The 19,883-nt window shown below is 40.3% G+C and overlaps 1 protein-coding gene across 6 annotated transcripts in view; it reads left to right on the top strand.

The window, feature by feature from the left end:
- LOC122407806 (uncharacterized) overlaps positions 1–19,883 on the top strand; it is a 42,251-nt gene that overhangs the window by 6,609 nt on the left and 15,759 nt on the right. The window contains exon 1 of one of the 6 annotated variants that reach the window (XM_043414233.1): positions 18,844–18,904. The exons of the other annotated variants lie outside the window; for them this stretch is intronic. The gene's annotated coding sequence lies outside the window, so the exon portion shown is untranslated. Of the gene's footprint in view, positions 1–18,843; positions 18,905–19,883 lie in introns of those variants that run through there. 6 annotated transcript variants of the gene reach the window in all.

The raw sequence follows: 19,883 nt of genomic DNA, 5'->3' as shown, positions 1-19,883 counted from the left end.
ACTTCGGTGCTTTTAAGCTGCATTTCTTGCTGGGAAATTGATATTTTGATCTACTTTTTTAAACTGGATCCAAATCTTCATGAACATCGTTGATCGTTTTCGTAGTTGGTTTTCTGAAAATCTGCTAGCATAAATCTCGGAAAAATCTGCTTTTGTTTTCCCCGCAATGTCATCAAGGGAGATGAAGCCAAAACAGCGGAGTAGATTCTTACATGGTTATAAAAGTGTCGCATTCGCCATGACGTCCGTAAAGGAAATGAGTATGAATCGATGATGTACGAGCACCATATTTCATCGCCCCAGTTGGACGAAGGGTGCAGAGAACATGACTGAAAATTGTGCTTGGATGTAAGCTGCCGCGGAGGGTGCCAGGGCTAAACGAAAGGGTCGATGATGGAAGGAGGTGAATCCGAGTTTGCTTATTCTCTGTTGGTAATCTTATGCATATGTTGCGTTTCATCCCCGCCTACTATTTCCATTTGCTTCACCAGCAAATGTGTCATTATGCGAGCAACATTTTATTCATAGAATATATTGTCGTCCCCGCGTCGACGGGAAAATCTCGATATATCAAAAGCTCACGGACACGCACCACCAGTATTTACGGATATCCATATCTATATAGAAGAGGAGAGCAAAATTGCCTCGTGTCCTGGCGTGTTACCGCTTTCGGAAATGCATGATTAATTGCTTGATTCAATACGTATCTTTGATTTACTACAGTTTGGAATACACGACAGAGCTCAACGTAAGTCATTGATCATGATTAAAGATTCGTGCGCCAATAATTTATCGAAGGAAAATCATTTTGTGTTGGCGATGTTTAAGGATTCGGGAAATGCGCTCTCTTTCCGTGGTTTTTACGCGTAATCTAATCGAAGCGGAATTCTTTGGCCGGAACGAACAATCTGGCTCATTCAAGGTCTAGAACTTCAAAATTCCTTTCTTCAATCTCACCATTTTTCTATAATAAAAGTTTATTTTTCAATTTTTTAAGTGATCGAAATCGATTGCTAAGGAATTGTTACTTCTAAAGAATCTCGTTGTAAGATTAATTCCATATATTCATGGATGATATGAAAGAGATTTGAAAATTCCAAGTGCAAAAGTGCACGAGTGTGGTGAGCGTGTGACCTCAAAGGGAGTGTGCTGTCTACGGGTTAAAAGTTTGTTGAGTCATCAGGAATTTATTTCTTTCAAATGAAAATGATTTTTCTGACGGTTTCGTCAAGAAATATTCACTTTTATTCGTTTCTGCAGATCTAAATGCACTGAGTGAACGATCGAGATGTTTGGCGTGCAGTTAATAATATACAAGGAAGTGTCGAGATTCGAGAACTTCGAATGCAGTATTTTTCAGTGATGTGTAATTTCGAGAAAATCTATTTTTGGTAATTAAGAAAGTAAAATTGATTACGTTCATTAAAATCCGGCGAGTAAGGCTGATTATCTATCGTGACATGCGAACTTACGTAAATGCATACGATCGAGCTCATATACCGATGCAATTAAAAGCTTATGGCTTCCAGACACACTATTAAATGTGTAAAAGCCACAGACATGTCATCATCGCGAATACTTTTCATTAAGTGCTGCTATTAATTGCCTAAGATGGCGCGACCCCGATAAACCCGCAGTGCAGCAACAGCAGCTGCTATCTTTTCCTTCTTTTTCTTCCTTTTTATTTCACCGTCCCGAGATCGCGTGCAAACTTTTATACTTTTTCATTTTATTCCCCGAAGTGCATTCGAATTTGTAGCCACGAAGGGTGCACTTTTGCATTAGGATGCATCGCGCAAAAATGCACGCCACCGAGTAAGTTTTATTTCATCGAAATCCCCCTCGATAACTTTCCCAAGAGAAAACCTCGATTTTTAATTTTAAATTCGATGCACATTTTCTTCATTGCGTTTATTTCGAGCCGTTAAACCCAACACAACGTCTCTGTACTACATTCAAATTCACCAGCTCGAGAAACGAGCCACGGAAAATTTTCGTCTCCTGTCAAATTTCTGCTTCTCGCATATCGAGCACGCAAGAATATCCACACCGATGCACAACGATCTGGAAGTGTGCACACGAAAAATCTTTTGGCGCGAGGCTCGAATCAGGGGTACTTGAGTGCTCAGGACGAAGGTGGTGCAAAAACTCGGCGTCACAGCTTCGTCACTGGTGCAGTTGACGAGCACGAAGGGGCAAAACTTCAGCATCATTTATACGTACACATATATGTACATAATGCATGCGTTCGCGTGGTGCATGCATATATATTTATCGAGAAATAGCCCCCGGGATCTCTTTCTCTCTCGCTCTCTCGCTCTTCTGCTGTTCTCCCCTGCACGTAATAAAGTCATGAATTACGTATCTTGCGTGCCCGTCACTCGTCACACACTTACACCAACGCGAATGCTACGACATTGCGCCAGTGTGGATTGTATACAGCCAGTCTGCTCACCTCACCGACGGTAATTAGCACTTGTTTGGTCAGGTAGCACGAGAACGTGCGTGCTCGTCGAGACATACGGGCCCACCGTCAGAGCTTCTCCGCTATATCAGTCCCAGTTTCTTCACCGATTGCAAAAAAGAGACACTTGGCCTCTCTCGTTGCGGCCTCTCTCGAACCAGCGATATGGACCAAAAAAAACGCACTCATCTCATGCGACTGTAATGCCCAATGGCGGTTAACCAACACATTCGCCAATCGACATGTGCGATTTGCTAACTTGTTCGGAGAGAGACGGAACCGGAATCGAAGATTGCGGAGATCTTCATTGTACTTGATATTTATGTACGTTTTGATATTTAAATGAATTTAAGCCGAAAAATCATCGATTTTTTCAGTTTTTTTTTTTTTTTTTTTTTTTTTTTTAATTGGATTCTAATTGTTAATTCTATTTTTTGCATTCTGTCCAGTTTTCTGTTCCGCTGCTGAAATTCGAATATTCGCTTCGCGAGGGTGAAAGACGATAAAATTCTTGAAGAAGAATCTGGCGAAGAAATCGAGTGCGAGAGCAAAGAGTTCGTCGAATCGACGATCGAGAGCAGCTCCGCTCACAGGGAGCTTTGAACACGGGGCTCTATAACTCACGCGACACGTCCCGCGTTTTTCGGGAATGCCGCCGTTGCGGTATTTATGGACGGCAAAAGTTATGGTAATACATCCGCCAAGGGAGCAGAAAGAGACGCGAACAATGAAATCTCGCTTCGGAATTCTCGTCCCGAATCGGGACCTCCCGGACCCATGGAATCTAAACTGACTGTTTCAAACTTCCTCTTTCATTCGTAATTTCTTTGTTGTCCATGGAGAAAAAAATCTCCCAGCATCTCAAAAATTCGTAGCTCTTGAAAAAATCAAAAAATTTCTATCTTCTCCGCTAGTTTTTATTATTGCAATCTGTATCGATCATGCTCTAGCGTTATCGAAACGAGATTGAAATTCACAGTGTTCAAAAATACCTGAAATTCTTTACTTTGTGTTCTTCAGAGTCGTCATGGACCCAAAATTTTTATTTGCTTTTATACTCGCTGGGCTTGACGAGGTCACGAATAGTTTTCGCGTTCCAACTTGAAAAAAGAATCCTCATTTTCTCATTTTTTCAAATTCTTCTTCCCCGCACAAAACTAAAAACATTTTCAATGCAGTTTTCAAAGATTGCGTCTGCCCGTTTGTCCTTTTCGATGAGCCAAAAATATGAAAAAGTCTGAGAATAGTGAAAAAAAGAGTGCGATTATGCGGTATTAAATGCTCTTGTAATCCGAAGAACGTTGGAGAGTGATCTCTGGCGCGCTCTCACGTCGTAAAGGATCTGGGATTTCGTTGTGTATCCATCTCTCGACTGGCACCCCTTAAAAGTCGAGGGAGAGCCTGGCGATTTGCGGCGCGTCGCTGTGGTCGCGGGATTGTCGTACCCGATCATTTATTCTCCGGCAGGCATTTTAATTACGCTGATTTATGACGACGTTGCCGGTGCGCGGCAGAACATGCACACACGATACAGTCGTCAGAGGGGATTATAATATACGGGGTGGCGTGCCCCACTCGATGCTACCGTATACACACAGCTCCGGCTCTCGTTTGAAATTGCTCGTCGTTTTCCGCCGTCCGCCTCTTCGCTTCCCCCGAGCCCCTTTTGCTCTTTTCTACCGATATTACGCACCCCCTTCTCTTGCCCTTTACCGTCAGGTATGCAGTATGCAATCTTGATTTCTGCGCTTATATATAGGCGGTCCCGGATGCTTTGGAATCCATTCTCCATTTCGCGGTTTCGATTTTCGGATCGATATACAATTTCACCGATTTTTTTTACTCCCTCGTTATATTTAATGGGCCTATTTCAATTCCTGTAGCCAATTTTCATTTATTTCTAACGTCGATTGTTTCAAGCTCAATTCTGTGGCGAGTAAAAAGTTTTATGATTTGATAATAGTAGGAAAAATTTCATCTGAACGGAAATCGGTCAAATACTTGCTGAAAAATCGTCCGTTTTTTCCCGGTTTTTCCTTTGTTTTTGCAGTTTTTTATTTTATTATTTAAAAATTTCTCGGAAGCAATAATTCCACTGGAATTTAAAAGAATTTCATGATCGTTTCAAAAGATGAAGCAAACGAGGAGAAATCGAGCAGATTATTGGATGTCTGAGTGCATTCGCACAGTTTTGAATAATCCTGTATAAAAGTTGCGCACACACAGATGTGTGTCTATACACATATAATTCTATCATATCGAAGCAAATGGGAGCAGCCCAGTCTCCGCGTCTGTCGTTTCAACCGGCGTAAGACGGTCCCCTTTGATTTTCCATTCGAGTTCTATGTTTTATATAGTTATGTATATAGGCCATAAAAAATATGATCGTAAATCAGCGATCGTTAATTCGAGGGAAGGTTCATGCGGTAGCGTGATCGTGGGCATCACTCCAAAAGCGTGGGACACGATTAATCGGCTGGACGTCAAAAAGAAAGAGACATGAAAAAGCCGAATCGTATTTTTTTTCGTTCTCATGAGATTTATGCACTGATACGCATTTCGGATAAAGTCTCGACAATTATCCTCCCTCACCTTCCCCGTCTGTCTCCCGAAAAAATAAAAACTACAATGATAGTCCCCGAGTAAACACTCGAATTATTTATTCCACCGGTTATTTATCTTCTCATTCGACCGGGAGAAAATAAAAACGGAAGGAATGGTAGAAATTCACGCGATACGCGCTTTTATGTTACGCTGCGCGGAGACAATTTAATGCTGAAAATGTTGTAGATCGCTGATACCGAGTCGTGACGAAAAGCGTGACTTACAAATGTGTTATTAGCATGGAACACGCGATTTCGAAAAAAAACTACTTTCCCGATAGGCCAGTAAAGTTAGAAAAAGTCGAAGGCTGAAGAGGAACATTGTAAACTAACTCGAAGCCGACATTTCCCGAGCTCAATTTCGCTGCAGTATTTTTTAAATTCCATTCCAATGATCCGCGCATAAAATTCATTGCATCTCCATTTTTTTCTGATCTATTTCCAAATGTGATACTCGTACGATCTCTTTTAAGGATGATCAGGAAGCGAATGGACGACTAATTGTACTGGGAAGCGGACAGAGAGATTGCCGATTAAGAAAGCCTGCAGGAATATCGATTTCGAATTCGTTTGGTTTTGTGCGACGGAGGAAACTCCGTATATAATTATATACGAGATCGGTAACAAATAATTAATACCAAATAAGAGGTTGTCTAATAGGGACGACGAGAGGCGAGTGAAAAACAAAAGGGAAAAAAGGCGTATATATAATAAATGTTGTTTAGTGCCATAATACGCGTCAGATGTCGTCGGCGACGGCCATATAAGTGAAGATCGGTTAGGAAATCGGTAGGTGAAATTAGCAGTCTTTCCTGCTGCGGCAAAGAGATCGGCTCGAGTTGTCAGATAATTATAGAATGAAGCACGTGCTCTTAATTACCAAATAAGAAAGATCGGTTTCTCGTCATTTTACCGACTTTTCTTGCATGTAGTTTCGAGGGGCCGCCGAAGGGATTGGCCAAGTAAATCGCTGCGAGCGATAAACCGGAAGAGGGCATCTTGAGGTGGGGGAAAAATGGCGTATCGTGAGCCAGAGAAGCTATAAAAGTGGATGTATTGGTCGATATAGTTGGCAGCCATTTTGAGAGCCGATCGAGGGAATCGAGATCCAAAGAGAAGCGATGGTGAACGCGCCGCATCGCAAGTTCGAGATCGAGCGTGCACATTCACCCTCTGCTGTCGTGAAGAAAGAGAGAGAGAGAGAGAAACGGGTAATTGCGGTTCTTTTTACCGGTCGTCTTGTCTAACCGTGGAGCGCGCTTGATTGATGGATGGCCGGCCATCTTGAAGCGCGTCGCGTAAGGATAAACAACTTCCTTTGTCGGAGAGACAAGAGAGTAGCAAAAGTCTCTCAGTGTACCTCGCTGTATATATATGAGCAAAAGAAAGAGAGAGATTGGCTTTTATACACTCTGAAAGCCGACAGCGGGCTTCCCTTTGAGCTTGGATCGCGCAATGAATTAGCGGCTCCGATCCACTCACTCGCTTTCTTTCTCTTTCTCTTTCTTTCGAGTACTCCGTCGGCTCCCTATATCTCTCGCTAAAAGACGTTCTCCCTGTCAGTTCTTCCGCACACCACCGAAACAGTCCTTCGACTCGATGGCTCCTAGTCCTTCTCTGCCATTCCCTCCGCGAAACGAAACCTCTTCCTCTTCCCCTTCCCCTTGGCTCCTTTCGCAACCGTCTTACGACCTCCACGAAATATCTGCCAACGAAGCAGAGAACAAAAGGACACTTTGCAAAAAAGCATCTCAAAGTCTAAACATTTCAAAAGTTCACTTATTTCGTTATACTTCAACGAGCCTTTTCCATGAATTTACAACCGGGCAAGAACACCCATCGAGGGAGAACAAACGTCGAGTGTAATGTTACAAGTCCCTCAGGAGGCGATGTTATCCCGTCTTTTCGACGAACGATTTATACAGGGTGAATCATTCTAAATTTTACCAGTCATATCTCTCACATGATACTCTTATGCGATAAACAAATTTCGTGTAAAACTTTTCGATACATTTATCTATAAGTACTTTAAAAGCTAATCGAATAAACATTCTCAAACTCTATAGTTAAATTGTGTACATTTGAAAACTTATCAACTCACTCATCTCAAAAGTTCACCTTGTATATACAGACTGACGCACAAGTGCCAAGCTCAAATCCCCAAAAGGCAGTAAACATAAGTTTTTCGTAAAAGAAATAATGATTTTCCTTATCACGATGAGATCGTTGGGTGCTCGAAGATCGTCGCCATTTTGAATTCACGTGGTTTTCTTGTTGAACCTTTTCAACGAGAAGCTTCGAACGTTCGCTTGTACATTCGCTCGTTTCTCCCTCGAGTAAAAAAGACCCTCGAGAGTTGAGGGGGCGAGATCGTGCTCCTGCATCTTTTCTGCCTCTTCCTGGCGGTAGACGTCAAACACACACACACACACACACACATATACATGAACACATTCGTTATACGTATCCTGTACACGATTCGAGCTCCATCAAACGTTTATGGCACACAAAAAGCCATTTATGCTGTAGCTCATCGTCCTTCTAAGCTGCAACGACAACTCAAAGCAGTTGATGGAAAAAAACATTCTCCAGATTCTTAATTACTTCTAGATTACGTGATTTCGATGTTCCAATTTTGTTTTATATCTGTCCGCTCACCTCCTATCAAATATTACGAATGGAATATAAGAAACTATGGAAACCTGATCGAATCTAATGAATAATTCAGTGATTTTACTATCAGATAAATACGTGTCGTGGAGTCTCGATGAAATGCCATTTTCCTTGCACGAAAAATGCGTATAACGAATTAAGTGGACGACCGACACGGAGAGAATTAAACGGTAATATTTAGCGTGAAATTTACTGTTAGATTTACCGGATGTGTTGACTGCGGGGACAAATTAACGAAAAAAAATTAATTCCTGCAATCCACTATAAAATTTTAAATATTTTGCTGAATTTTCTTTGCAGATAGATTTACGGTACGTATACTAAAAAATCTAGTAAATTTTACGGTGCATTACATCAAAATGTCTTTGCCCCATTTAGGTATCGATCACCCCGTTCCAAATTCCGTAGCACACTAAATTGGTGATTTATACACTTCAACAGAGGGCTGAGCATATAAAAACAATGGGGACATAAGCCGATGTAGCGACAACATACCCCTGCCATGTCCCCATTGTCGCCGCATCCTGGCATGAACATTCGTACGGAAATTTTTACAGTCCAGCGCAGTAAAATTCATCGTCACGCTTTTATAATGAATTTAATGTATAGGAAAATTCAATATTATTCCCATATTTTAATATCATGAATTGCAGTTCGTCTCTGCACTATCGTTACTGGACTTTAATTTTTCAAATTTAATTCTCTCCATCGAGAATGACCAGTAAATTGGAACCGAATAGCGCAATAACATTTTTCAATCCACTATTTATCATTGAAACCTGCCAGTTTATAGCTCCCACAGAGAAAATGTTTTGCATTTACGTTTCTTTTATGTAAATAAGGGTACGATAATGGGGATAATTAATAACAATGTCGTCATCGAGCACTAGTAGACATGAATCTAGGCTGGCTGCTGACTCGTGAAAGAGTCGCAGACCGGCTGTGCAAAATGGAACTCCTAAAATGCAGGAGGCAAAACTCCGCGTTGAGTTGATCAACTAATGCTCGTTAATTCAGTAATATTAATCAAGCCACGTCGATAATTCAATATTTTCCAGTGATAAGCTATAATTTGTATTTTTGCTAAATTGTCACTCGGTTTTGCTTCTTTGCGCCATAATGCTCCCCGGAGCTCGCGAGAATGTGCCGATGTGAATGTGTAAGAATGAAGCCGCGAAGGGCAAGCTGCAAGTTAGCGCTTTGGCGTTTTCTCGTACATTCAAAGGTGTTTATATACAGTCGTATATAATTGCATATATGTATATGTACATATGTCCTGTTTCATCTATCGTAAAGCTGAAAGCCATATTGGCTGTCAAGTTAGCCGCGGCGGCACAAATGTATTTTATTACCTCGCGAACGGCGGGAGACTCCGCGCGTGTTTTACGTTGTTCCCCTTACGGCTCGACAGCTGACACTCCAATATTATTAGATATTCCATTGCCGCTGCATACTTCGAAGCGAGAAATACAGAGTGTAACTTTTCCGAGTGTTTTGTCAAACTGATCCAATACGACGGACGAAATTCAAGGCTTTTCGTAGGTTTGCGAGCTTTAAACTAATCAAAATTCGAGCTCTTTGTCGTTAGTATTTTCCAGATATTGAATACAAGTCTTATTTTCATATCCAAGGAAAAAAACGTGTGGATTTTGACTTTATCTTGAAAATGAGACATTAGTATTGGCGCAAGCATCGTGTAGACGAAAACGAGACAAAAATACTTTACGATCAATTTAGCAATTTCGCTCGAAAGGTATTCGGTTCGGCAATCAATTAGAGTGCCACGTATTTAATGAGGACCAAGTAAGCGTCGCACACACTTTTTTGCTTCGCATTCCCATTGAGCTCCGATTAGATCTCTCTCTCTCTCTCTCTTTCGTTTAGATCGAAAGGATAAAAATAATGACTGCGAATCAGTCATCTCCGTCCGTCTCTGTCCCTCGCCGGAGATTTTATTGCGCGTGTTCGTTGCGACAAGCCTTGTCGAGAAATCTGTCGACTGTCACTCGAGGCAATTCTTGCACAAGCAATAATTTTCCAAGTTTCCACCTGCCACCAGGTAAACACGCAATATCAACGATATTTTTAAATCGTATTCAGACACGCCGATACATATTTTCCAAAGCCACTTCTGATGGACATCCATATACATGTTCCTTCACAATGCATCAATTTCCACGTGGAATATGTTCAATGCAAATATATTTTTACATAGTTAATAAGACATGTGAGATATTCCGCTTAGCACTTTAATCGTCAAGCTCAATTGATTGACGTTTCATTCCGAGATAGACGCAAGTGTAAGTTTATATAGCGTGCACATGTAAGATCGCGCAATGACTATTTGTCACGATCATATCGGATACATACTGCGAAAGGAGTACATAACGTATAATTACCACAGTCGGTGTAGAACAGTCGGAGGAAGAATAAAACAGAGAAAAGTAATATCGAATCGTTTGCTCGCTAATAAGAATACATCACGAACGTGGACAACATTTTTTTCGCTATTTCAATATACGGAGAGCTCTATTTGCGCCAAGTATTTTTGGTGATGTTTAGAAAATGTTGAAGCAACGGGTGCTTTGTCACGTGCATTAGTTTTTTAGTGCACAGTGGCGATCTGTGAGAGAAGAAATTGTAGATAAATGCACGTGCAGATTTTCATATTTCATCATATTTATTTGGCTGATCGAGCAAAAAGCTCGTTTATACCGACACTGACAATAAAGCGCTAGGCTGGCGGATGGGCTTTTTATTATCCGAGAAAATGGTCGTACGAGCCTCGGATCTCGGTGAGGATTATCTTAATCCCTCGAATCCGCGGGGGCGGAGGAATAAAAAGAGGGACGCAAGCGAGGATGCGAGAAGAGTAGAGATTGAAAGTTGTCCCGATCCCTAAGATAGCAACGATTTTCTCGCAGACGAACGAATTTTTACGAGTTTCTTGAAATATTTCCGGGTATATATACTTAGAAAGAGACTACATTATTGTTTCATACATATTTCTTGTTTATTTGAAATAAGCACACAAATAATGTAGCCGGGAAAACGTCTTTGGTTGGGCAATCACATCGCGAGGTTCTATCGTCTTGGTCGTCGTATAATGTAAGCGTGTCGTGGCTCGTGTTTATTTTATTGCTACGACCAGATCGTATATCACAGGTATACTATCTTCTGCGTTTAATACCGCGATTGTAAAATTAAGATATATTTCGAGTATATGCTAATGACAGCTAAAGGTACGCGATCGTAAATTCAACGATGGCGGTTCTTCTCTCTCCGTCGTCTCTTTTCCTCTTTTTCTCCCGGACACAAGCTTGTCGCGACTATATTCGGATAATATAAAAGTTATAGAGTCTCTTTGGTACGATAATACGATATGCCAAACGATCCGAGTCGAGAAAAGCTTAAAACCATCTTTATGTGTATTTATAGAGACTTATATACATGTATATATTTCTAGTTATAGGATACGCGGAGACATTATCTTTTTCTCGTTATAAGAACGACCACGGCGGATTCTCGTATGTCTAGATCCCTCGTAATTATGGGGCATATCGACACGTACGACGTCGTCAAAGTCTATCTCCGAGCCAATAGTTTTCCTCCCCTCTCTTCTTCACTATTTCTCTCTCTCTCTCTCTCTCTCTTGCTGCCAACAAATCAAATTGTTCTATGTATTTATTTATCCTCTCCTTTCGCACGAGCGTTTTTTATATAGCTGTAGAAATATATAGTGATGAAACGTCTCGTTGATGTCTCCCTCGAAGTGGGATTTAACAACTTCGATACACGTTCATACGTAGTGGCGTTTTATAGCTGTGACAACCGTCTAATTCACTTGATACACCTTCAGATATCATTCGCATAAAGTCTACCTACGTGAGTGTTTTCATTATCAGTCCTGGAATGTATGATGGTATCGAAATGGGTTTTATAAATTTAGTAAATATTTTGCTTTCGAATTCGAGGTCGTAAAAAGTGAGGATTATCGGTATGATCAAATTCTATGATTCAACGAGGTATATGATGAAAAAGATATTTGTGAAATAGTGGAAATAGTCGAATAATCTTTGCCAAAAGAGACGAAAGGTTTCTGAACTTATACATTGAGATTTGTCCGGTAGCGAAATTGCTTTTTGCTCTGAAATTCAATAACGTTCTCTTTGACATGTTGGCTGGGGCGAGCTCGTTCGACGTGTAAGCCCAGTAGGTGGTTTCCACATACCTGGACAAAGTAGTCGAGTTGCGAGAATAAAAAAGGTAAGGAACTACTACAACCGGAAGCGAGACATTCTCACAAATTTAAATGTACTTGAATATGCTGCAGGGGGGTTGAGCAATCTCGTGGTAAATAGCATCGCATCGATGGGAATGAGAAGAAAAAAGATATAAAAAAAATGAGGAACACGCATTCGTTTGGCTAGATATAAAAGAGCTTATAAGATATTATTCTTAGAGCGGGTATGCGGGACTCGCACACTCACGAGGATACGTAAAAACACATGAATTGGAAGGCCTCTAGCGTATATATAATTAATGTTAATAGTCGTAATGGCAAATGTTAATGGCAAGTGCCGACTGACTAATCTTAATTTATGTGACACTAAAACCACTTCCATATATTTAAAACTTAATGCCCCGAACGATAAGATCGTCAGATTAAGATATTATATGGCCGCGCCGACACAAACTGGTTGTCGAGCTTTCTGGAATGTATACTACAACGAAGGTGTGTAACTGTAGATACTAAATGCTAAATACTTAATGAATTTCTCTTATTTACACCGCATAATATAGAAAGAGTGAGAGAGAGAGAGAGAGAGAGAGAGAGAGAGAGAGATCGAGACACAGGGAAGAGAAAAAGAAAGAAGGAAGCAAGGGAACAAGATCGAGAGAATATCAGCAGAGGGAGATGAAATTTTTTCGCTCATGGACCCGCAGCAGCCGAACCAACCAGATTAATAAAATCCCATAGCATCATTATTTTTCTGTCGCGGGAGATAATTAGAGTGCTGATCATAGCTTTACTGAGCAATCTGATTAACGACATTGGACTCGCGCGAGCCCTTGATCGTCGTGTTAATACGAGGATGGAAAAGGTATATGGAAGGTATTGGAGGAAAATGAAAACGGAATGAGCCAGATGAGGAAATTAACGATTCTTGTTTTTATTTTTCCTTCACGATTGGACGATCCGAAAAACAATGAATCGTCCTTCTGCAAAATCTTTATTCGCATTCTTCGATCTTTTTTTCTTCTCATTCCGCAATGGCACGACTCAAGCTTGATCTTTGCTGCAATGTCGCCCCCTCGAAGCTGCAGTATCACCGTTGCGAGAGAAAATCACAAGAATTAATAACGGCCATGCGAGACGGTAAAGCGATTAGCATATTGCGCTACTTCTCTCCTGCACTGCAGTAGCTAATTTGACACACTAATTTGCTACGATATAGCTTGCTTCGAGTGAATATTTTTCTAGTGACATTATTGCGCGGCGTGAACTTACTTTCTTTTAATCCGAACTCCAATTAGGCTTTTTTTCATGCGTTTCATCAGAGAAACTAGAAAATCATGGATTCGAAACGAAAGAGGCTAAAAGTTCTGAAAATAATAAACTTGTAAATATGAAAGCAATAAAGCGAGTATCTCCGAGGAAAAGTTCATGAAAAATGTGTGAAATAAACGAGAATGTATAAATCGTTTGAACGAACATGAATCGGTGAGTAAACTCAGCGTCGTACAGTGTCGTATAACTGTACAGGCCCATTATCGTTTGTACAGCGAGAGGAATATAAGATGGGCTATTTACATGGAATTTTGCAAGTTGGTATATAAAGAGGAAACAAATTTGTGCGGCAAGCATTTCGCTTACTCTCCCTCCTTCTTTCTTACGTGTATTACGAGAAAGCTGCAAATTGCTGGAGGGTGTCACGTGATTCAAGAAGAGAAGTTCTCGCTCGCAAGACACCCAAGACGACGTTAATTATCGAAGACCCTCTGCCTCCCAGATACGATAATATTCAAAGAGAACTCACGACCATTTCCGTCAGATAATTTAGCAAACATTTTAGATAGAAAACGCATTTTTTCCTCGATCTCTTCTCTATCTTATTTCCATCTCCCTCCTTTCAACCTTTTATTTTCACTTTTACCTACTCGTTTTTATATCCATTTCAGTTTTTTTCATGCCTCAACTATACACGTACCCGATTATCAAACGATATGCATGATAACACATGGGAAACCACCTGGAACATCTGTCTTCATAATAATCTATAATTATGGGCTTCGCTTATCTCCTCAAGGGTTATAATTTCCTCAATTGATTACATTTTCATCCACCGCAACGTAAGAGACACTTCATTTTTCTGTGTACCCGCGCCAAGTCTAGCTGGGAGTTCAGTTACGAATGTATATGACGCTTTCCCCGACTTAGTCGTGAACTCACGCGCGTTTCTAATCGCGAAACTTCGCTTCATGGAAATTAACAACGTTAACGTATTGCGTAACGGAATTGTTGGCTTTGCAATTACCATTCATTTGCAATTTACTTTTATTTTAAGTTATTCCCTTGCAATTACCATTCATTTGCAATTTACTTTTATTTTAAGTTATTCCATTCATCCTGAACATTTTTTGTGGCATAGATTCTTCGTCGTTAATTTATCGTTCCATTTGGCCTCGATCAGCCATATTCATCGACTGCGATTCTTCGAATGCGATTTGATTTTCGAACATTTTTCAAATTTATTACACCCATCGATATCGACTGCTCTTTCGTTGGTCAATCTTTTCGCTAACGTCCTGAAATTCGAATTCCAGCCAAACCCGAACATAGCGAACACGATAAATGCTGGTCAAAACAAATCATAGGATTTCCTGTTTGCTCACGAATTATGACACGGAACTGTCAGTTGCCTCAAGCATGAGAATCTCCAAGACAAACTTCTGTCCGTTCCCTTCTCTTATCCCGGTCCTTTTCTACTTCGGTATGTTTTTCGTCGCGAATACGATCTTATAGGATTTGCCACTAACAAGCATCAGCTTTGCGATTGAGGCTGTCCTTTCCCCAGGAAATCTATCCACCTGTCGACCTACTGACAACTCCCATTTATCTTCGTCCATCAGTCTCGGACTCGCTCTGTCTATCCCTCTGGAAATCATGTGAGTAGAGAATTTCCTTTGTCTACGGACGAAGAAAAAAGTATTTTTTTCTCTTCATCGAGAAACTATTTTATTCAAAATTAAATATTCAAAATAGCGATAAAATTTTGCTGAATATGTATAATTATCGAGTTTGTCTTCCCCCCCGTTCGTGCTCAGTCAATTGAAAGAATTTTTCACGCTTTCGAAAAAATTGTGAAAAAACACTAGTTTCAGTGGATTTCCTGATAGTCGAATGAACAAATTTCACTATTTTTTAACGACAAAGAACTTCAACGTTTTTGGGAGAGGGCATACCGGTTTGTTCGTCCATCCCCCATATGAAATTGCTAATTATTCATTATTGTCTAAAATTGTATAGAACTGAATTTGATTTATTATGGAGACTATAAGCTCAGCATCAAATATTAGCTTATGGTCAGATCGAGCGTGTTGTAAATGATAAATGAAATTGACTAGCAAAAATGTATGTAAATATTAGAAAAAAGGAATAAGAAAAAAATTCAAGCACGTTCGTGTCAAGTGTTTCGAACGTATTAGCAGTGAACATTGTCGACTTCATTTCGATTCCTGTCGCGGAATCATTCGAGCGTGATAGAAAGTACAGCGATGTTAAAAAACCCTCGTGTCATGTAAATTGTAAAATACATATTTACGCTTCGCTAAGTTGATTTTCATGAAAACGATAATTCTTGAACAAATTTGTTTATGAAGGTACGGCTCGGAAGAAAAATAAAAAATGTCGAGGTATTTAGTAACAGTCTTAATGTGCGAAAAGAAAATACCGAGGTTTCGAATGAAAAAAAAATGTGTTCAATGGCATTTTTGTGACATCGATGGCTGCGATAGCTTTTCAGTATTAGTTCGTTCTTTTGAACCACGGATTTCTGACTCGCTCAATTCAATGTTGAAACGCTATGATATGCCAATAGGAAGGGAGAAAGAGTCGAAAGAAACGAGAGCGGTGCACGTGTGCGTGAGTAAATTAAAAAGAAGTTTTTAACTGCCATTCCTTTAATGGTTCGTGTTTGCGTGCAATAAAAACCTACGGACATTACTAATTTTTACATACCGATTACCTCATACGTATGTTGCATTATAATTATGAAAGGGGAAGAGAGAAAAGAGAGAGAGGGCCCTCTCAAGATTTCATGAATCGATAGTAAAATTAATAAAAATAAGTATATGAAAAATAATGTACTTATTCGAATTTCATTGAAAAAGTCGTAATCTATTTTTATTTATGAATCAATAAAAATATGTCTATGACTACATTTTATGAATAAAAGTCATTACAACGTAAGTAAAGAAGAAAATTCATGGGATACTGTTGCAAAATCCGTTTTCGTAAGAGTTTCTTTCGCTTTTCCATTTTCATGAGAGCGCGAAATAAAAAAAAAAAAAGAAAGACAAAATTAATATTGTACGAATGAACCGGACTTTGAAATCATTGTAAAAATCATTCGAGTCATAAACAGGTCACTAGAAAACGTGGAAGGCTCGAAACACGATAATCATAAGAAAAAAACTTACGACTCCTTTTCGGTTCCGTGCGCCCGAGAGAGTCTGGAATTATCGTAATCATATAATCAAATAATTAATGTGAATACGTGAGTTCGCTCATAATGCAGCTGCTAATAAATCACCGGGCGCGGTGTGGCACGGCGTCTGAATTTATCCGAGCCATAGCGCTACCAGCGAGTCCAAGTCATTATCATGCGTCTCGATCTAACACCTCTCTAACGTGAAATAATTGCACGATTTTTTCTCTCCTTTTTTTTACGTTGCCTCAATTAATCGATTGTCTGAAAGATTTATCATGGGAATTAGAAAAGCGCTACTTTTTATTCACGAATAAAGGAATGTTGATGATAAAGATTGGCCAATTTGTCAAGTCTAAATACTGCTTGATCAATGAATTAACGTTCACTTGTGAATTTATTGAAAAATGTTAATTTACGGGAAAAAAACCACATTCCGCTATCGAATATTTCGATTTTTCCAAGTACAAATTTTCAATTTTTGACATTGTGTAATTAACACAAACACATGAAATTGCGAATGAAAAACTGAATAAATATTAACATCCGGTGTTTCAATCCCGGATAAATTTCTACATGATGAATCTACGAATGCAAATGTAGCAAACAGCGTTGTTATATGCGATGACCTTTCGTTGAATGCATCGAGAACCTCCGCAGGCTATTTTCATCGGTTAATTAATTCCGTGGCTAACCATTTCCCGGGGGGGAGTTAATATTGAATCAATTATAGCGTCGCTTCGGGTGTAATAAAAGCACGAGGATATGTATCGGCGCATTAAAATTTATCCGTTCCATCGAGAGCATCGATTCAAACGTCATCTCTACGAATTTCTGTCGCGATTGCGTTCACAGAGTTACGAAATTCCGTAATATTATTGAAAAAGTTAGCACTCGAAGTTCAAAGTAACGAACGTCCTTTTGCATGATGAAAAAGTGTTTTATTCCCGAAAGACACGCCATCTTGATTTTTTGCCACGTGAAAACAACGAATAATCTCGTATATTTATAGTCGGCTAACGAAAATATAAGACTTGATATACGAGGGAAGCCTGCAGGTGAGTTTTCGTGCTCTCGATATCGGTCGCTATAATTCACGGACGATTTTATGAATCGTATAAGTCCGATAATAAAATCAGAATGGCCCAAAGTATACGTGGCACATACAAGAGACAGGAAAGTCAGTTAGCAGGAAGCGAGTTAACGCGAGCATGAAAAGTTTTAGTGCCCAGATTTTACAAGCCCTGGCAGAAAGCTTTTTGCACGTTGGGATTATGAAATTTATTCGGAACATTGTTTTTTACTCAATTCTCTCGCTCTCTGTATCTCCCTTGGAAATCATTTTCCCCTTTAAAACCTAACGAATTCTAAAGTTTTTCGAGTTACGTATGCAACAATGAGTCGCATGATTGTGCGTATTGATATGATCTAAAAATTCGTCTGAATCTGGATCCCGAAGAAATTCCATTCAATCGCGAGTCTGATCAACTCCAATTGCGTAATAATTTTCTTGACGTCTTTCGCTTTCACGAGCATCCGATCACTGGCAGATCTTCAATTGCGTAATCCCTCGATTGGTATTCACCAAAGCGCAGTTTCGTTCTCAATTTGGAAATTGTTTGTAATCTTTTCCGAGAGAGAGATTTCGAATCTGTTACGTACTTTGGGCAAGAGATGGAACAGGTGGCCTGGTCAGGGCCAAAACCTTGATGGAGAGTACGAACGGAAGAGACGAGAGAGAAAGAGAGAGCGGACGCAATGGCTTTTTACCCGCAGAGTACAGCCGGACTCATTAAACCGCCATATTATTTTTTAATTAAGCCGTAACGAAGGATTTATTAACGGGAACGTTGAGGATTCATGGAATTTCAATGAAATCTGTGTTCATGCTGGTATACGTGAAAAAGAGAAGTGCGAGGAAGCGAGAGAAAACGCGAATATTCGAAAGTCCCTTTATAACGCGCGCACACACTCGCAAACCTCTTTAAATTTACGCGGGCAGAATCGCAGCAACGCGCGAATTCTGTGGTGGTCTCGAGCTCAATAACGAGTAACCCCTTTATCGAATATTCGACATTGATAAGTCTCCTGAACAATGCGGCATGTTTTTACATGAGTGAAGCTTTGTGCCTGATTAGATTAGCATAAAAAAGGTCGTTTACATAACATTCCACTTCTCCTGCAGACCTGAAAATAGAACAATTGTTTTGTATCTCCAATACGAACAAGCCTGGCTGTTATCCAACGAATAAATTAATTTCAATTCTAGATTTTCCTGTCCCCGAAAATAGAGTCAAAAAACACAGCAACCTCCATATCAACGAATAAGTTTCGGACGCAAAATGTTTGATGGAAAGGGATCACATCGATCCGGAATAAGACGCAACGACGGTTTTCCCGAAATCTCTTTACCATTGGAGCTCTCGCCAGCTTTATTTTGATAGGATAAAGTGGTACGTTAGTGGCATGTGGTTCGAGAGTAACTCCTTCATTTCGCACTTAATTGTTTATTGCTCGAGTGAAAATGTAATTTCTGAGAAACAAAAGAGACCACCGGAAGTTGGGCTGTTAAATGGTGAGAAGAACGCGAGAGCAAGACCGAGGCTGGAGAGGCGAGCAGAGAGGGTGCAAGAGGGTGAAAAGGTGCTGTTCCAAGAGACTATCATGGGGGTGGAGTCTGTAGAAAAGTTGCGCCCTCTCTTTCCAACTAGCGTGAGAGAATATATCCATTCTCGAGCACATTCCGAAGCTATACTTCTCTCGTTTGCCGTTGCGAGCAGGAACCTTCTTGGTCCTAAATCTCTGCCTGGCAATTAAACGCCGGTGAAGATTACGGCGGAGACTTCGCCCGAGGTATATCTTCCTCTTTCGGGCCTTTCTCGCGCTCATTCCAGTTACGGTACCGAAGACTAAAACTCCCGTGAACACGAACAGGCTGCGAAGGGAGCACGCAAGAATGCAATATAAAATGGAGAATGAGGTAAAAAGCGCGAGAAGCAAATACTGCTGAAAAGGGGGGTTTATGACGAAGAAAAAGTTCGTGAATCGATAATCCAACGACGATTAAAAATCATCCGATGCTGATAGCAACATATTAGAGGAAAGGTCACTTTGATTTTTGAACTTTGTGAACCATTTCACCAGAACTTCAACAAAATGACACACGGAGATGTGGAAGGACATTTTAAGACGTTAAAAGTTATTGTCGATACGAACGAAGGTGCTTGCAAACCTCATTTGTAGATATTCCGCTGCCGCATCCGTTTCTCATGGCTTTCCATTCGAATGCTTCATCGTTGACTTAGATCGCGTAGGTTTGCAACCTCAGTGCGTATTTCCTCATTTGGAGCAGATAAGCTGAACATTTTCACGCAACGTCTGACGCTGACATCGACGTGGAAGCGTGTCTCATGTATACAGATATAGAGAAAT

The sequence above is a fragment of the Venturia canescens genome, chromosome 3 (assembly GCF_019457755.1).
Source record: "Venturia canescens isolate UGA chromosome 3, ASM1945775v1, whole genome shotgun sequence".
NCBI lineage: Eukaryota > Metazoa > Arthropoda > Insecta > Hymenoptera > Ichneumonidae > Venturia > Venturia canescens.
The sequence above is the reverse complement of the archived record's forward strand: the minus strand, read 5'-3'. Positions and strand labels throughout refer to the sequence as shown.